Source organism: Marmota monax, unplaced genomic scaffold (assembly GCF_021218885.2).
Source record: "Marmota monax isolate L192 unplaced genomic scaffold, Marmota_monax_Labrador192_F-V1.1 WCK01_AAM20220418_F8-fsc00131, whole genome shotgun sequence".
NCBI lineage: Eukaryota > Metazoa > Chordata > Mammalia > Rodentia > Sciuridae > Marmota > Marmota monax.
In genome coordinates, this window is record NW_026693141.1 from 3252978 (window position 1) to 3270694 (window position 17717).

Sequence of the window (17717 nt, forward strand, 5' to 3'; positions counted from 1 at the left end):
AAGAGCCCAGTGGGTCTGCACAAGCCTGGTCCTCCTTGCCCTGGCCAAGGCCTGTGTGTGTGTGTGGGGGGGTGAGCTTCCAGGAGTGGAGCTCCTTCCTGTTCCAGAGCTGGGGGTGGGGGCTGGGGAGTGGAGGTGCCTCGCCCCCTCTCCCTTGGGCACCGCTCTGCAGGGAGTGGCCCACGTTAGCTGAGCACTTGCTGTGTGCACACACTGTCTAGGTATGAGTGGGCTGCTAAGAGGACACCCCTGCCCACTTGGACAGCTGAGGAGGCAGGGTGGAGGTTAAGACCCTTGTAGTAAATTGAGACACCTGCCTGGCCACCCCGTTAGTGTGGCCAGGTGGTTGGGTTCTTCCCTGCTGTCCTCACTATTTTTGTGGAGATGAGGCAGGGACATGTGGCAGATTGGAGCCGGGGCACTTTAGGTCCCTGTGTCCCCACTCCCAGGTGCAGAGGACAGGGAAGCACGAGGAATTGTGGCCTGAGGAAGAAGCAGTGTTGTGAACCAGGGCCTGCAGGTGAAGGGTGCCTTCATGTCACTCAGCTGTCCCCACTCAGCAGTGGCATTCGGGATGTAGGTGGACAGGGCCCTGCCCTGGGGAGTCGGTGCCTGGCTGGCCAGCTGAAACTTACTGATGGGACAAACAGTTCCAGATCTCAAGAACGCCTGGGATTATCTCCCTGAGGACTAGCCCCCTGAGGGGGCTGCTCGGGGACTTGGGTGTGGTCCAATAGTGAGATTCACAGTGGACAATGGGAAGGGACAGGGCGGAGCATGGCCAGAACCCCTGGCCACATGTGTCTACCTGACACTCAGCCTGGGAGGGGGGGGTGATGAGGGCGGACTGGGGACCGTCCCTCCCCAGGTGGTGGGAGCTGCCCTTCTGATGGGCTCTACCCAGGACCCCCCTGCTGTAGCGAGCTCAGGTTTTGTTACAATACAACAAAATACTGTATCAAATAACTAGAGAACAGAATTTTTCTAGTCAGTTTGGAGACTGGAAGTTGATCAGGGTACACTGTGATGGGTTCTGGTGAGGGCCTGCCTCCTGGATGAGAAATGGCTGCCTTCTTGCTGTGACGTCACCTGACAAAGAGAAAGAAAGTTCTTCCTCTTCTTAAAGGATATTAATCTCATCATGGGGTCCCCCTTCAAGGCCTCCACTAAACCTAATCACCTTCTGCAGCCCCCTCTTCCTAACTCCATCACGTTGGGGTGAGGGTTGTGACATAAATTTGGAGGGAGGACATATTCAATTTGTCATACCCCTTATGCCAAGGAAATAGAGCAGGCCTATCTTTGGGCCTTTGGCCCAAGCTGGGGGCCATTTAAATAGTTACAGAGAGGCCAGGTGCTGAGATGCAGACCTGAAGTCCCAGCAACTTGGGAGGCCGAGGCAGGAGGATCACAAGTTTAAGGCCACCCTCAGCAACTTGGGGATACCCCGTTTCAAAAATAAAAAAGAGCTGGGATGTAGCTTAGTGGTAAGTATCCTTGAGTTTAATTCCTAATACTTAACGGTATAGAGAGCAACACCAGGGGCAGTGTCCTCATGTCCCCATTTTCCACACGGAGACCTATAGCACACTAGAGAAGCCGTCCAGAGAAGGCAGAAGAGAGACGTGCTGGGGGGATCACATGGTTCTGTTGTCTGAAAGCCTTCAGGGTGACTGATGGCAGCCACAGGAAACTAATGCAAGGACCCACAAGGCAGAGAGGATCCAAGTGCCACCCAGGCTCGGTGCAGCCTGGGAGATGGCCAGAGCTGGGTGGCAGAAGTGAGGTGACTCAGTGCCTGGGTCCCCATTCCAGGTTCCCGGCCCCCCACTCTGACTTCTCTCCCAGGGGAGTCCTCTGCCGGTGCTGTTTCCCCAGACCAGCGCCCACCTCGGAGCACCAGGAGGACCTGCAGGCGGAGGGAGCTGGAGGCCAGGAGGGGGCCAGCCAGCTTTCTTAAAGCCCACAGATGAGTGGTTCTATGAAGCGGATATAGGACTAATGGGATCCCCAGAGCAGAAACCTGGAACACACAGGTTCTGAGGAGAGGATCTGCACTGGGCTGGAGGGGAATCCAGAAAGACCTTTGGTAGGAGGAACTGAGTTATTTTGGTCATTTTTTTTCATCACTGTGTCCAAAAGACCCAACAAGATCAACAGAGTAGAAAAAGCTTATTTGGCGCTCACAGTTGCAGAGGGCTCAGTCTATGGATGGCCGCCTCCATGACCCTGGACCCAAGGCGAGGCAGAACATCTTGGCCGAAGAGGGTGGTGGAGGAAAGAGACTAAGCCAGGCTCCCCTGGATCAGAGTGTATACCCCAAAGAGACCAGTAAGTGCCCCGGAACTTGCCTCCTCCAGCCACGACCTATCTGCCTAGTTACCACCTAGTTAATACCTACCAGCAGATTTTAAATCATTTCACCTCTAAGCTTTCTTGCATTGCATCACACATGAGCTTTGGGGGGCACCTCATATCTAAATTATAACATGAGCTCCGTTCAGCAGAGAGGGAGTGGTGGGGAAGGAAGGCCAGACTGTGTGGAGACAGGGGTGGTAAAGACCCCCCTGAGGGGTGCTGACTTAAATAATAAAACCTGAGACGGGTAGACCACGTTTTTCAGAATGAAGGTAGGGGAGTGTGTGTGTGTGTGTGTGTGTGTGTGTGTGTGTGTGTGTGTGTTTGGCTGCACACAGTGGGAAATGGAGCCCTGGTGTACTGGCCTGGAGAAGGTGCTAGGGGCCTGCAGTGAGCCTGGGCCCCTCTCCCAGGCCATTCTTCTCTGCTGTCTTTCTCAGCTGCCACCCAGAACCTGGCAATAAAGAATGGGCCCTGGAGAACTGGGAAGGGTGCAGCTTGGCCGAGCCTGGGACAGCATCACACCGTGTGCTTCCAATGACAGGAGCTCTGGGGAGGAAGGGGCTCACCAAGCAGGTGACCTGCTGGAACAAAATGTGTTGAGGTTGGGCAGTCCTCGGAAAAGGCTTTGCCTGAAGCCCCAGAGAGGCCCCGAGCAAGCCTTCCGCAGTGGCTGTGTGGGGTGGCTCTGAAGTGGCAGCAGAAGCAGACTTACGTACAGAGAATTATGAATCATGGGTCAGGAAGTGCAACCACATCTTGAGGGTCCATAAATATCATGGCCCGCTTCACAGATAGTTTTAAGATGGTGTGCTCGGGCCTCAGGGGCTGAGGCAGATCAGGACCGAAGGCTTGAGTCCCTCTCTCCCGTCGGTGTGCTCCCCTTGATCATACCCATCCTGAAGGACAGCAGCTGGAATCGCACTCTCTACTCTTGGAGTTTGAGGGTTCCACTTCCACGGAGATGACAGCTGGGGTGATGAGCTGGGCGTGAGGGAGGAAGGAGAGGCAGATACGAGTGTCCAGGCCTGGACCTCCCGTCCCCTTGCCTTCCTGCCTGCCTTCCACACACCCTCTTCCTGGGGCATTCTTTCGAGTTTCCTTTCCTGCTATTAATAGTCGAGAGTCAGTCCCAGGTCTGGAAATGGCCAGGGAGAGGAGGAAGCAGGCCCTCATGGAAGGTTTAAGCAGTGCTCACCTCTCTCTGAGAGGAGGCCGAGTTGGCCTTCTCCTCCACTTCCATCCTCCACCCTGCTGGAGGAACTGGCACACGGCTGGCTTGGCCTTCAGGACACAGTGTCCATGTCAGTGTCATTTCCTCCCCGTGGGTGTCTGCGATTCTCCTGCTGAGCGGTTCATTCTCATTCTCAGTGACTTGGGGACCCACTGGGGTAAATGGTGGGATGCCAGCCTCTGTTTCTGGACTCCATCCTTCCCATCTCTACTTCCCCAGCCACTCCCTTGTTGCACCCTGAACTTCATCGCGACCCCAGGCCGCACCACTTCTGAAATGGAGCGCTGAGAACTCTGTTCTTAGATCACCGCTGCCCGCAGACCAACACTGGCCGGCGCACCATGTCTCAGCTTCTTCACTGCTGGGACTAGAAGACCTGACCAGCACAGTAGCAGGGGAGGAAAAGTTTGAGGGGCTCATGGTTTCAGAGGTCTCGGTCCATAGAAGGCTGGCTCCATTCTTGGGGCTCAAGGTGGGGCTGAACCTAACAGCAGAAGAGTGTGGTGATCAGCAGGCAAGGGGAGACTGCACTTCCCAGATACAAATATATACCCCCAGCCACGCCCCCAATGCCCCCTCCTCTGCCACACCCTGCTTGCCTTCAGTTACCACTCAGTTAATCCCCATCAGAGATTAATTGATTGGACTGAGTCTCTCACAACCCAATCTTTTCTCCTCTGAATCTTCTTGCATTGTCTCCCGTGTGAGCTTTTGGGGGACACCACATCCAAACCGTAGCACAGTCATCCCTAGTCATCCCTTGGTGTCTGCGGGAGACTGGCTCCAGGACCTTCCCCTTCTCACCACCCCACAGATACCCAGATCCACCACAGGTGCTTGAGCCCCCTGTATAAAATGGCCCAGTATTTGCATATCATACTTTAAATCATCTCTAGATTGCCTGCACTACCTAATGCAATATCAATGTTATGTAAATAGTTGCTATAGTATATTGTTTAGGGAATAATGACAAAGTTTGTGCATGTTTAGTACAGACACAGATTTTTATTTAAAAAAAATTTTTTTCCCCCAGTACTAGGGTTTGAACACTGGAGCACTCTAATACTGAGCTACATCCCACCCTTTTAATTTCTTATTTTAAGACATACCCTCGATTGGGGATATAGCTCAGTCTGTAGAATGCTTGCCTTGCATGCACAAGGCCCTGGGTTCAATCCCAGCACCACACCCCTCCCCTCCCCCCCCAAAAAAGATGACCTCAAATTGTGATCCTCCTGCCTCAGCCTCCTAGTAGCCTGGATTACAGGAATGCAACAATGCACCTGGCTCTTTTTTTCAAATAGTTCTAATCTGGTAGTGTAATCTGCAGATGTGAAACATGCGGATACGGAGGGCGGACTTTGTACTCATATCACAATTCTTGAGCTCAAGATGGCCAGTCTGCCAGGCATGGTGGTGCACACCTGTAATCTGAGCTGCTCAGGGGGCTAAGTCAGGAGGTTCATGAGTTCAAAGCCAGCCTCAACAATTTAGTGAGGTCCTAAGGGATTAGTGAAACCCTGTCTCTAAATAAAATATAAAAGGGCAGGGATGTGCATAGTGGTTGAGTGCCCCTGAATTCAATCCCCAGTATCAAAAAAAAAAAGAGAGAGATGGCCAGCCTGTGGCCTTTCTCAGTCTATGACCTTTATTTTCCTCTAGATCCATCCTGTATTTCCTAGTATGTCATCATAATCCACGTCTGACAGATATCCCCAAGCCCTCGCACCTCTCCTGCCATCACGCTCACCTACAAAGCCCAGGGGAGCCAGCACCTCCACCTTCCATCCTCTGCCAGAGGAGACTCGCACAGTCTGGCTAATTGGATTTAAATTCATGATACCATGCCTCCACCTGGCACAGAATGCCACCTGGCACTGCAGTTTTATTCCTCAAGTGTGGTCCTCTGACCAGCAGCATCAGAGTCGTCTGGGAACTCGTTAGAAGTGCAGGTTCTCGTGTTCTGTTCTCGACTGGCTGAACCAGAAACTTTGGGGCTATACTATTTTCCAAGTGTGTGTACCAATTTATACCTCTCCATGGTTTTGCTGCTGCTTGTCTGACTTTAATATTTTTTACCATTCTGTTGGGTTTGAAATGATCATTCCTTCTTATTTTGCATTTCCCTGATTACTAACATTTTTTGATGTTCATGGGCTATTTGTACCATTCCTCCCCACCTATGAGTACCTGTCAATTCTTCTGCTTTGCTTGTGTTACTGGGGATTAAACCCAGGGGACCTTCTGCCCCTGAGCTACCTCCCCAGCTCTTTTTTTCTGTTGCTCAAATTGTCCGGGTTTGGTCACTGGGAGCTCTCTCAGGTGTGCCCCTTTTCCAGAATTGTGTCCTATGTCTTTTGAACTTGACTGCTTCTTGGGGTCTTGTTGTTTTGTTGTTTAGCAGTTTCTCACTTTCTGGCATTATCAGATATTCCAGCTCATCTTGCATCTTCCCCATGTCTACTGAAAAAAATTTCCCCTGGGGATTTGCTGAGAATCAAGCCATTTCTCCAGAGAGCCCTACTTATTTTATTGGAGAATGGTACTAGAAAAAATCTGGGCACTGCGTGTGCTCTGTGCTGCTTGTTGATCACTGCTTCTAGATGCTTTCTGTGGACAGAGCTAGGAAGTACACATTTTGGTACTCCACTGTAAGTACCCACATTGCTTTATTTCTGTCTCTCCATCTGTATGAGGCCATACTGGCATCGTTCTTAGGTATCCTGGGTTCAGGAGCCTCCTCCCCGTCCCCTTGCTTATTTGTAGTCCCTAAAGGTGGTGTTTTGACTGGATACTGTAACATAAAGAACTGTGTGTAAATAGCACAAAATTGTTTCTCTCAAGGATATGGGTTACAATTTCGTCTCAACCTCATACGTACTGTAGGGTTGAATGTGAGGTATCTTCCAAAAGCTCATGTGTGAGACAATGCAAGACTTTTCGGAGTTGAATTGGTTAGGTTATGAGAGTCTTAACCCAATCAGTGAATTAATCTTCTGATGTGGTGACTGAAGGCTGAGTGGTGACTGAAGGCTGGTAGGTGTGGCAGAGGAGCTGGGCTTTGGGGGTGCAGCTTTGGGGTATATATATTTCATATCTGGCGAGTGGAGTCTCCCTGTGCTTGTGATCATCATGTGAGCCACTTCCCTCTGCCACACCCCCCCACCACTGAACTATACCCACAGCCCTTTTGAGACAAGGTCTCACTGAGTTGTTGAGTCTGGCCGGGAACTTGCCATCCTCCTGCCTCAGCCTCCCAAGTAGCGGGGATTATAGGTAGGTGTCACAGCACCAGGCTTTTGTTGAGTTTTAAGAAAAAATTTCCCCCTATGGAATTGGCCAGGACTTCAGTATAATGTTCAATAGCAGTGAGAGAGGGTATCCTTGTCTTTCCCCAAAACTTCAGGGCAAGACACTCATCTTTCAATAAGTGTGACATTGGCTGTAGGTCTACTTGGACACATCATTTGTTGGGTAAGGGAAGTTCTTTTCCATTGCTGGTTTTTATTTTTATTTTTATTTTTGTGGTGCTGGGGACTGAACCCAGGGCCTTGTGCTTGCAAGGCAAACACTCTACCAACTGAGCTGTATCCCCAACACTGGTTTTTATTTCTTAAACATGATTAAGAGAATGTTTATTTTCAAATTCTGAACTGTCCTTGAGATGAACATCCCTTGGTTGTGATATACTGTCTTTTTTATATAGTGCCGGATTTGATTAGTCATCAGGGAAACGAAAATTAACACTACAGTGAGGAACCACTTCATGTCCACTAACATGGCCATAATGAAAAGGGCAGATGAAATTGTTGGTGAGGAGGCAAGAAAACTGGACCCACAGAACACTGGTGGTTGCCATGTCAAATGTGTAGCCACAGTGCAAAACAGTTTGGCAGTTCTTCTAAATGCTAAACACAGAGTTACCTTATGACTTAGCACTTCCACTCCTAGGTCTATATCCAAGAGAAACAAAGACATACATCTGTGTAAAAACCCGTACACAAATACTCATAGCAACATTATTCAGAATAGCTTAAATGTTGAAATAACCCAAATGTTCATCAAATGCTGAATGGATAAACCAAATGTAGGCGATCCATGTAGTGGAATATCATTCAGCGGATTGTGACACAGGCTACAACATGAATGAACTTTGAAAATAAAAGGCAGAAGGAAAGCTTGCAGATAAACTGTCAGAAGACCCCATACTGTATGATAACATGTACATGACGTGTCCAGGATAGGCAGATCTTTAGACGGAAGGTCCATCAGTGGTTGCCCACGGCAACCAGAGGCACTTTTCTTCTGCTATGTCTTTAGTGTGGGTTTTTATTGATCTAGTCCGGGGTTGTGCTTGATGTCTGCTGTGGCTATAGAAACTTCAGTGCACCCCACAAAGTCCTTCAGTAACACCGCCCTTCTCTCTGCCTGGCTGTGGGTCTTTTTTGATGGTCCCCTGAGAGTCTCCCTTCTCTGGCTGCCCCCAGCAGTATCCGTTGTTACACCCACTTGCTGGCATTGTGGAGCAGGGGAGGGACATTCTCTGATGTTCTGATTAAGAGTCACTTAGGCACTGGTAACTTGCTGCTTGAGGGCATGGTCTTCACCAGCCTTCCTGCCTCTTCCCTCCATGTTCTGCTTAGCACATGGCCCTTAAAGGGCGTTTTTCTCTTCCCCGGCTCAGAGGGCTTCCACCTGAAAGCCGCTTCTCACCCTACCCTGCGCTTCTTAAAGGATATGGGCCTGCCTGGAGTTTCAGCAATGGCTTCCTTCCTTTTTGGGGGGACTGGGGATTGAACCCAGGGTCACTTAATCACTGAGCCACATCCCCAGCCTGCTTTATATTTAGAGACAGGATCTCGCTAAGTTGCTGAGGTTGGCTTTGAACTCACAGTCCTCCTGCCTCAGCCTCCCAAGCCACTGGGATCACAGGAGTGCACCACTGCGCCCGGCTGTTGGCTTCCTTCTCACGACCTGCTGGAAACCTTTTGATGTGCACGCTCCTAGAGCTTTGCACTTTCACAAGCCTGTGCCCAGCCTTTAGCTATTCATGTAAAAATTTACCTGGAGCTGGGGTGGTAGCTTGGTGGCAGAGCCCTTAACATGCACGAGGCCTTGAGATCCGTTCCCAGCATCGCAGTGAGCGAAGGAACAAATGGAAAAATCTTTTAGCTGGCCGTCTCTGGGTAAGCAAATGCTCTGGCCAGTTTTTCCTGAAGTCGCCCCCTGCCTCTAGTTTTCAGTGTAGAATTTTCCCTCATGACCTCAGTTCTCCAATGGGCTGAGGAAGAGTCATCATTCTTTTTTTGGTTTCTCAGTCCTTTTTTTGTTGTAGGAATAAGAGTGAAGTTTTTTTTGTTGTTGTTGTTTGTTTGTTTGTTCCAGATCTCTCTTCTTTTATTATTATTATTATTATTATTATTATTATTATTTTAGTACCTGGGATTAATCCCAGGACCTCACACATGCTAGGCAAGTACTTTTTGTGTTTTTTATTTTGAGACAGGGTCTTGCTAAATTGCCAAGGCTGGCCTCAAAACTAGAACTCCTCCTGCCTCAGCCTCCTGAGTAGCTGGGATTACAGATGGTAAGACCACACCTTGCTCAGCATCTCTACTCTTGTTAGCTGAAACCGTACGTCCTGTGATTTCTTTTGGTGAACACAAGTTGTTAACTTCGATGAAGCCATCAGTCTCTTTCTTTGGCTTGTACTGTTCATGTTTTGTTAATGGTCAATCACTATCATTATAAATGGCCAATCACTATTATTATAAACTAATTCTTTTTACAGATATTTTGCAGTAGAGCAGACTGTGTTATGGAAAGTTTGTGCAAGGCTAGAATTATTTGATCTTTCAAACCCACTTTTGGAAAAGTAATGATTACCTATTCACTTTCTTTTTAATCATAGGACAAATTATTATTTCTTCTACAGTTACTCTGAAGTTTTTTTTAAAGGAAAATGTCCATCTTTTCTGCCTCAAATTTATCAGCATTTGTTCATAATGACCTATGCTTTAAATATCTGTTATTATTTTTACATCTTATTATTTATGCCTTTGGATTTTCCCCTTTGATTAATTTTCCCAAAGGTTTTATTATTTATTACCCTTAAGAAATCATTGATTGATTGATTGATTGCCAGGTGTGGTGGCACATGCTTTTGGTCCCTGCTACTTGGGAGACTGAGGCCGGAGGATTGTTTGAGCCCAGGAGTTCAAGTCTACCCTGGTCAACATAGTGAGACCCAATTTCAAAAAGAAAAACAAGATCAAAATTCTTTTTTTTGTTTTTTATTTCTGCTATTGGATTTTGGTTTCTATTTCATTGTTGATTTTTATCATCATTACTTCATACCTCCTGTTTTTCTCAAGGATTATTTTGCAGCTTTCCATTATCAGATTTAGCCTGAGTAGGTCCTAAAGAAAGAATCATGAAAATTCTAGGGTGCCTCGTATCCTCAGCAGGTGGCCCCCTCCCCTCAGTCCATTCTCCAGGGCCAGAGGGAGCTGGTGCCCTGTGATCAGCTATCTGAGGAGTGTGGAGGTCAAGACTGCTGTAGATGGTGTGGGATAACGGGCTGGTGCTGGCCACAGGTGCCACCGGTGGGCTGCTAGAGGATGATAGCCCTATTTAGGGGAGACCCTAAAGAAAAGGCTGGGAAGAAAATTCTTCCAATGGCCAGGACATTGAATAGTGCATTTCATGGCTGTTTGTTTATTTACTTACTAATTTTGAAGGAGAGTGACTCTGAGGTGAGGATGTGAGCAGGTTTACAGACAATAGCTAGTGCTCTTAGGAACTTGGAGGGAGCAGGAGTGGTGCATGGGATTTAGGCACAGATGGCCTGGGTGCATCTGGAGAGTGTGGCTGTGTGTCACATGGGGAGGCTCTGGGGAATCTGGTGGTCTAGATGGTTCCTTGTGTATGTCAGTTCCCTTCTTTCTCTGTCACCTCATGGCTGCTTGTCAGGTTCACGACTAAGTGGCCTTGGGGTAGGAAGACTGCTAAAGCAGCACCTTCTGGATCTGTGCTGGCCCCGCTCTGCACACAGACTTGGAAGGCCTTCCTTGTCCCACCACAGTGGCCCGCAGAGCACAGGGCTTCTCCACGGGACTCACCGCAAGGCAAAGTCAGCGGAGCACTAAGCTTTAAGATCTACTCTTCTTTTTTTTTTAAACTTTTTTTTATATTTACTATTTTTATATTTAATATTTTAAAATATTTTTTTAGTTGTCAGTAGACCTTCACTTTATTTATTTATTCGCAGTGCTGAGAATCCAACCCAGGGCCTTGCACGTGCTAGGCAAGCGCTCTGCCACTGAGCACAAGCCCAGCCCGGGTCTACTCTTCTTGCTGTGAGTCTCATGCTGCTAAATAATGAAGCAGGGAGGAATATGGATGGGACCCAGGGGATTCCCTGTGGTGCCCAATCATAAAAGTAAATGGAGGGACCTCTTACCGACAGTGTCCCTGAGGGCTGCATCTCTCAGAAATGCAGTCTAGAATCCGCCTTCATGGCGTCAGTGGTGCTAACTGTAGTACCCTGGGTGGTAGCAGACCATGACCTCACCAGAGCAGTGTGGGAGAGTCTGGACACGGCTTCTGACTGAAGCCTGATTCTTTGGCTACCCCAGTGTTTTATTAGCTAACTGATTCTCTTCTTAATAAATTCACTTTCTGTTGAAAGCACAGAATTGGTTTCTAATGTTTGAAACTGAGACCCTGATTCTCGTAGAAGTAGGATATAGGGGAAGATTAGGAGGCTCAATAGCCCCACAAGGATATGTTCAGGGCCCAACCCCTGATGCTGTATGTTAGTTAGCTTTTTCACTGATCTCCCTAAAAGACCTGACAAGAACCATAGAGGAGGAAAAGTTTATCTGGGGGCTCACGGTTTCAGAGGTCTCAGTCCACAGACAGCTGGCTCCATTCCTCCGGGCTCAAGGTGAGGCAGGACATGATGGTAGAAGAGTGTGGCAGGGGGATGCAGCTCACAGTGATGATCTGGAAGCAGAGGGAGACATCTCTACTTGCCAAGTACAAATGTGTACCTCAAAGCCATGCTCCCAATGCCCCACCTCCTCCAGAAACACCCCACCTGCCTTCAGTGACCACTCGGGTGATTAATTCACTGATTGGGTTAAGACTCTCCTAACCCAATCATTTCTCCTGAATCTTCTTGCACTGTCTCACATGTAAGCTTTTGGGGAACACCTCACCACTAAACCGTAATATTGTGGATTTTACCTTAATTGGAAATAGGTCTTTGCAGATGTAATTGGGTCAAGATAAAATCATACTGGATTAGGACAGTCCTTAAATCCAATGACTGGTGTCCTTATGTGGGGAGCGGCTGGGGGTGTAACTCAGTGGGAGAGAATGTACATAGCACATGCAAGGCCCTGGGCTCAATTCCCAGAAACCCCCGGCCCCTTGCCATGCACAGAGATATAGAGATGCGTGTTGATGGAGTCAGAGATCGTAGTGGTAACTACAAGCCAGGGAGATCAAGAAATGCTTGGAGGAGGTAAGGAAAGATTCTTCCCCAGGGCTCCATAGGGAGCTTGGTCCTGTCAATCAAGGGGGAAATGCATTTGTGTGGTATTAAGCCATAGCAACCTTTTGCAAGGAGTATACACGTCACTGAAGAGTCCTGGGAACAGTGTGAGTGGCTGTTCTTTATTATCATTCAACCCAGGCCTCATTTGCTGGGCCCATAGTAGGAAGGGGACACCAGTGAGCTGCCCATCCATTTTAATCCTTAGAACACGTGATTTTTTAGCTGTTGTTCATGCTGGTTTTGTTGCTATTATGGAATTACACATAGCTTTTCCCCTGGAAATTAAATTCTACTCTTGTCTCTACTACCCAAGTGGTTTAGTTTTCTCCCACTGAAATCAGCATTTCCTACTATCATCTGCCCAATGAGGAACAGCCACAGCAAAGATCTTACAATATGCTAACAGCCCTCCCAATTAGATCTCAAATTTAATCAAATTCTAACCACCATCAGTTTTGAGATGCACTATTATTTTATGAACCACTTAGATTAAACAAACCATATCAAAGTGTGAGCTTCAGTCAATTGCTGTCATCACTTCAGAGAATTAGAACTCATGAAATCCTTTATTTCTGAAGGCCTTGTGAATGGAGTATCCTTTGAGCTCTTTTAGGGAACAAAGAGAGAGTTTGAGTGGTCCAATCATACAAGATAAAACACTCTTGTATCTCTCCAAGGCTTTGGATTTCTTCTAACATTATTGCAGGGAATTTCTGGTAACTTACCTGTTACAGTCCATGTAGTATCTCTATGACAAAGCACTTGAAACTGGTTACTTTACTAAGAAAAAAGGTTTATTTGGTTCATGGTGGGTGGGAAGTCCAAACAGCATGGTGTTAGTGTCTTGTGGGGGCCCCTTGGCAGGTGGTAGCATATGGCAGGAGTGCCTATAAGAGAGCTCACATGGTGAGGGGTAAAGTAAGCTAGAGAGGACCAGGCTTCTTGTGTTATGAGAACAGGCTCTCACAGGAAGTCAGCCATTCCTGTAAGACCTAGCCCACTCCAGGAGACCAGCAATAATCCCCTCATGAGGGCAGTCATGACCCAGGCACCTCCCATCACATCCTGCCTCTTAAAAGTCCCACTCCCTTTCAACATTGTTATACTGGGGGTCAGGCTTGCAGCAAGTGCACCTTTGGGGGGCAAAGCACACTCCAGCCATGGCAGCAGATTGACTTAACGTGGGCTACCATTGAGGCCTGGTTTCGGCCAGCTACGGAAACAACTAGAGCTGCTCCTAGCTGCTTGAGCCAGCATGTTGAACGTAAAGCCTCTGGTATGCGTTACCCATGTTGGTAAATACAGCTATGTATTGGCTAGATTTCTTCCTACAGGTATTTTTATTTTTTTTCTCACATTTTTTACCCGTGTATTATAGTTGTACATATTGTTGGGGTTTGTTGTTACATATTCATACATGCGCACAATGTCATTTGGCCAGTGTCACTCCCCAGTCCTTTCCCCCTCCCTCCCTGACTCCCATCCTTGAACCCTTTCCTCTACTGATCTCCTGTTTTTTTTTTTTTAGGAAATTCGCCCCCACCTTTCTGTTCCTTTTTCCTCTCTAGCTTCCACAAGTGAAGATACAACCCTCGATCTTCTGAATTTTGACTTTTTTTTTTTTTAATTGTTTAGTTTTCGGCGGACACAACATCTTTGTTTGTATGTGGTGCTGAGGATCGAACCCCGGTCGCACGCATGCCAGGCGAGCGCACTACCGCTTGAGCCCCATCCCCAGCCCCTGAATTTTGACTTTTTGCTTAACACAATCTCCAGTTCCATCCATTTCCCTGCAAGTGACATAATTTCATTTTTCTTTATGGCCGAATAAAATTCCGTTGTGTATATTTTCCATATGTTCTTGATCCATGTATCTATTGATGGATGTCTAAGCTAGTTCCATGGTTTGGCTATTACAAACACGGGTTTGCATGCATCACTATAACGGGATTACTTTAACTCTTCAGGATAGATACCGAGGAGTGGTATAAGTGGATCATATGGTGGTTTGATGTCTTCTACTTTGAGGAGGCTCCATGCTGATTTCCTTAGCGGTTGTACTAATTTACCATCCAACCAACAGTTGGGTGGTAAATTCTTTTTTCCTCCACATCCTCCCCAGCATTTACTATTTGTATTCTTGATGACTTCCATTCTGACTGGTGTAAGCTGAACTCTCGGTGCAGTTTTGATTTGCATTTTCCTAATTATTAATGATGTGAACATTTTTTCGTACGTTTGTTGGCCATTTGTACTTCCTTTGAGAAGCGTCTGTTTAATTCGTTTGCCCACATGTTAATTTTTTTGGTGTGAAGATTTTTGAGTTCTTTATTTATTCTAGACATCAATCCTCAGTCAGAAAAGTAGCTAGCAAAGGTTTTCTCCCACTCTGTGGGCTCTCTTCACGTTCCTAATTGTTTCCTTTACTGTGCAAAAGCTTTTTAATTTGATGCTATCCCATTTATTAACTCTGGCATTATTTCCTGAACTTTAGGGGTCCTATTGAGGAAGTCTTGCCTGTGTCTAAACAAGTGTTGAACCTACATTTTCTTCTGGAAGTTGCATAGTTACTGGACTAATTCTGAGGCCTCTGATCCAGTTTGAGTTGATTTTTGTGCAGGGTGAGAGTTAAAGGTCTAGTTTCATTCTTTTAAATATGCACGACCAGTTGTGCCAGCACCATTTGTTTAAAAGGCTGTTTTATCTCCAAAATATATTTTGGGTACCTTTTTCAAGGATCAGATGACTGTAGATGTGTGGGTCTCTGCAGGTATTTTTAGTGAATAAGCATTCTTCTAGGTGAGACTGTGTACCTCTGGGTCCTCCTAGAATCTTGACTGTCAATAGGTTTGAAGAAAATGAGAGTGATTCGAATACTGAGGAGATTTGGCTTCTGCTCTGTTGATTGGGTGAGTTCTGCTGAGGTTATTGAGAGCCTTAAACAAGGTCAGAGCAACCTGAACAGATAGGAGAACGGTGGTTGAAAGGACTGGCAAGTGAATTCCAGTGATGATGGAGATTACAAGTAGTCTTCATCTTCATCCTCCAGGTCCCCACCCAATCAATCAAGGTTCTGTTTCCATATGGAGCACCGTGAGGCTGCAAATTAAATTAACACTGTAGTTTGCCAACTCAAGGGATCAAGTATCTGTCTTTTGGACTTTTCAGCCCTTTTGCTGCAAAGAAGAAGCAATCCCTAACTGGGCACAGTGGCTCATGCCTGTAATCCCAGCAGCTCGGGAGGCTGAGGCAAGGGGATTGCAAGTTCAAAGTCAGTCTTAGCAACTAAGCGAGGCCCTAAGCAACCTACTGAGACCCTGTCTCTAAATAGAATGTATATTTTTAAAAAGGGCTGGGGCTGGGGCTCAATGGTGGGGCAACCCTGCGTTCAATCCCCAGTACCAAACCAAACCAAACCAAACCAAAAACAGCAATTGATGATGGAATTTAGGAATTAGGAATTGGGAATTTAAGTTACTCTTTCTTTATTTATACTAGTAGTTTTAATGGAGTAGTGTTTTTTTTTATTCCCCCAGGGGACATTTAGCAATATCTGGAGACATTTTTAGTTGTCACAGCTGGAGAAGGGTATGTGTGTGTGTTACTTGCATCTACTGGACAGAGGCCAGTGAGGTCGCTAAATGTCCTCTAATGCATGGGACTTCCATGGCAAAGAAGAATCCAGTGCAAAATGTCAATAGTTTTCAGCAGTTTACCACAGGAAGAAGTGACCATCCCACTCCACGATGCCCTAACTGTGCTGATACCTCTCATAGTATCTTTTGACAAAAGACACCATCAATGATAAGAAGCACATTACTTTATGAACTATAAGAAGGGGAGACCCCTGTCAAACAAGAGCTTCACCTTGAACCCCTCCCACCCCCTCAGCCACCAACAAGTACTGGAGATTGAACCCAGGGTACTTTACCACCGAACTAGTTGTTTCTATTTTTTATTTTGAGACAAGGTCTGATTAAGTTGCTGAGGGTCTCACTAAGTTGCTGAGGCTGGCCTCAAACATGGGATCGTCCTGCCTCAGCCTCCTGAGTTGCTGAGGTTATAGATGTGTGCCCCTGTGCCAAGCTTACATTGATTTTTAACATGCATCCTGGTAAATGGGCCTTTCATTCGTTTGTGGCAGATATACTCAGTCCCACCAAAGCCACTTCTTAGACTTCTCATGCACAAGATGCCGTCGGATACCAGGTAGAGCCCTGTTACTTAGAATTCTGACTGCCTTGGGCCCCTCTAGGGGCTCCTGAGAAACTTCTTCCTCTCAGTAGCAAAGTGAGTGTGTGCCACCAGAGTTCCTCCTGGTCTGTGGTCTCTTCCCTCCCTAGCTGGCAATAGAGGACCCAACCGTGAGCTGCTGAGACATGCTTGTGCTTGTCCCTGGGGGGGCTGGAGACGCAGGTATCTGGTGTTTTCAGCCTGAGAGAGGAGGCACTCTGCCGCTACCCAGTCTCGGGTGGGGAAGTGCCCAAGCAGAGGCAAATGGTAAAGGTGCTGACTGGTTCCAGGGAGCAGCTCAGGTCCATGACCTCCCTTCCCACCAGGCCCTCCCTTCTGCTCGCCCCAGATTCTCTCCTTCCTCTCACTCGGTGCATCAGCAAGCAGCCCATCTCCTCGAACAGTCACAGTCCCTCCTGTCTGGCTTGATCCGTTTCCTCTGCAGGACCACCGGAGAGCAGCTCTGAGCAAAGCCTGTGTCTCACCTGTGCATCTTCCTTGCCTTAACACCTTCCACGGCATCTTTACACAGAATAAAATCCAAAAATCCTTATTTGGACCTCTGAGCTTAGGTTTCATTTTACCAAGGGGACAGTTTTTAAGAGCACCTTCTTATACTCTCAGAAATGTCTGGTTTAGGGGCTGGGATTGTGGCTCAGTGGCAGAGCACTTGCCTAGCATGCGTGAGGCCCTGGCACCACATAAAATAAAAACAAATAAAATGAAGGTATTATGTCCATTTACAACTAGAAAAAAAATAGAATGTCTGGTTTAAGCTGGGGATGGAGGTGCACTCCCATAACCCCAGTAACTTGAGGCTGAGGCAGGAGGATCACAAGTTCAAGGCCAACTTTGGTAACTGAGCGAGGCCCTGTCTCAAAAATTTCAGAGGGGCTGGAGATGTAGCTCGGTGGTAAAGTGCCACTGAGTTCACTCCCTAGCACTGCAAAAATTCAGACCTGGGCCCTGCATTTGTGAGGTCCCCTTGCCCCTGAGCTACGTGTGTGCACCCGTCCCCATGGCCCCTTTCCCTCTCTCAGAGACACTTGTCTTCCCACTTTCCACACAACATTCTCCTTGGATCCTTCAGGTCTTGGCTTAATAATGGTCACCTTAGGGCCCCCTTTCTTCGCCTGTCCACCCCCCTTTTCTGTACTGGTCACATCCCTCTTGTAGTGACCAGAATCTGACGTTTTTGTTCTGCCTGCCTGTCACCTCCCTGTGGGTGTGGGTGCTTTCTCACCAACACAGGACCCAGCAGATCTCAGTACCCTCCATAAATATTTCATGAAATCAGCCAATAAAAGGCCTTCCTTCCTGACCCCCTTC

The 17717-nt window shown here is 47.4% G+C and overlaps 1 protein-coding gene across 1 annotated transcript in view; it reads left to right on the forward strand.

The window, feature by feature from the left end:
* The window catches only part of Podxl (podocalyxin like), a 70462-nt gene that overhangs the window by 41981 nt on the left and 10764 nt on the right, over window positions 1-17717 (forward strand). The gene's annotated exons all lie outside the window — the stretch shown is intronic.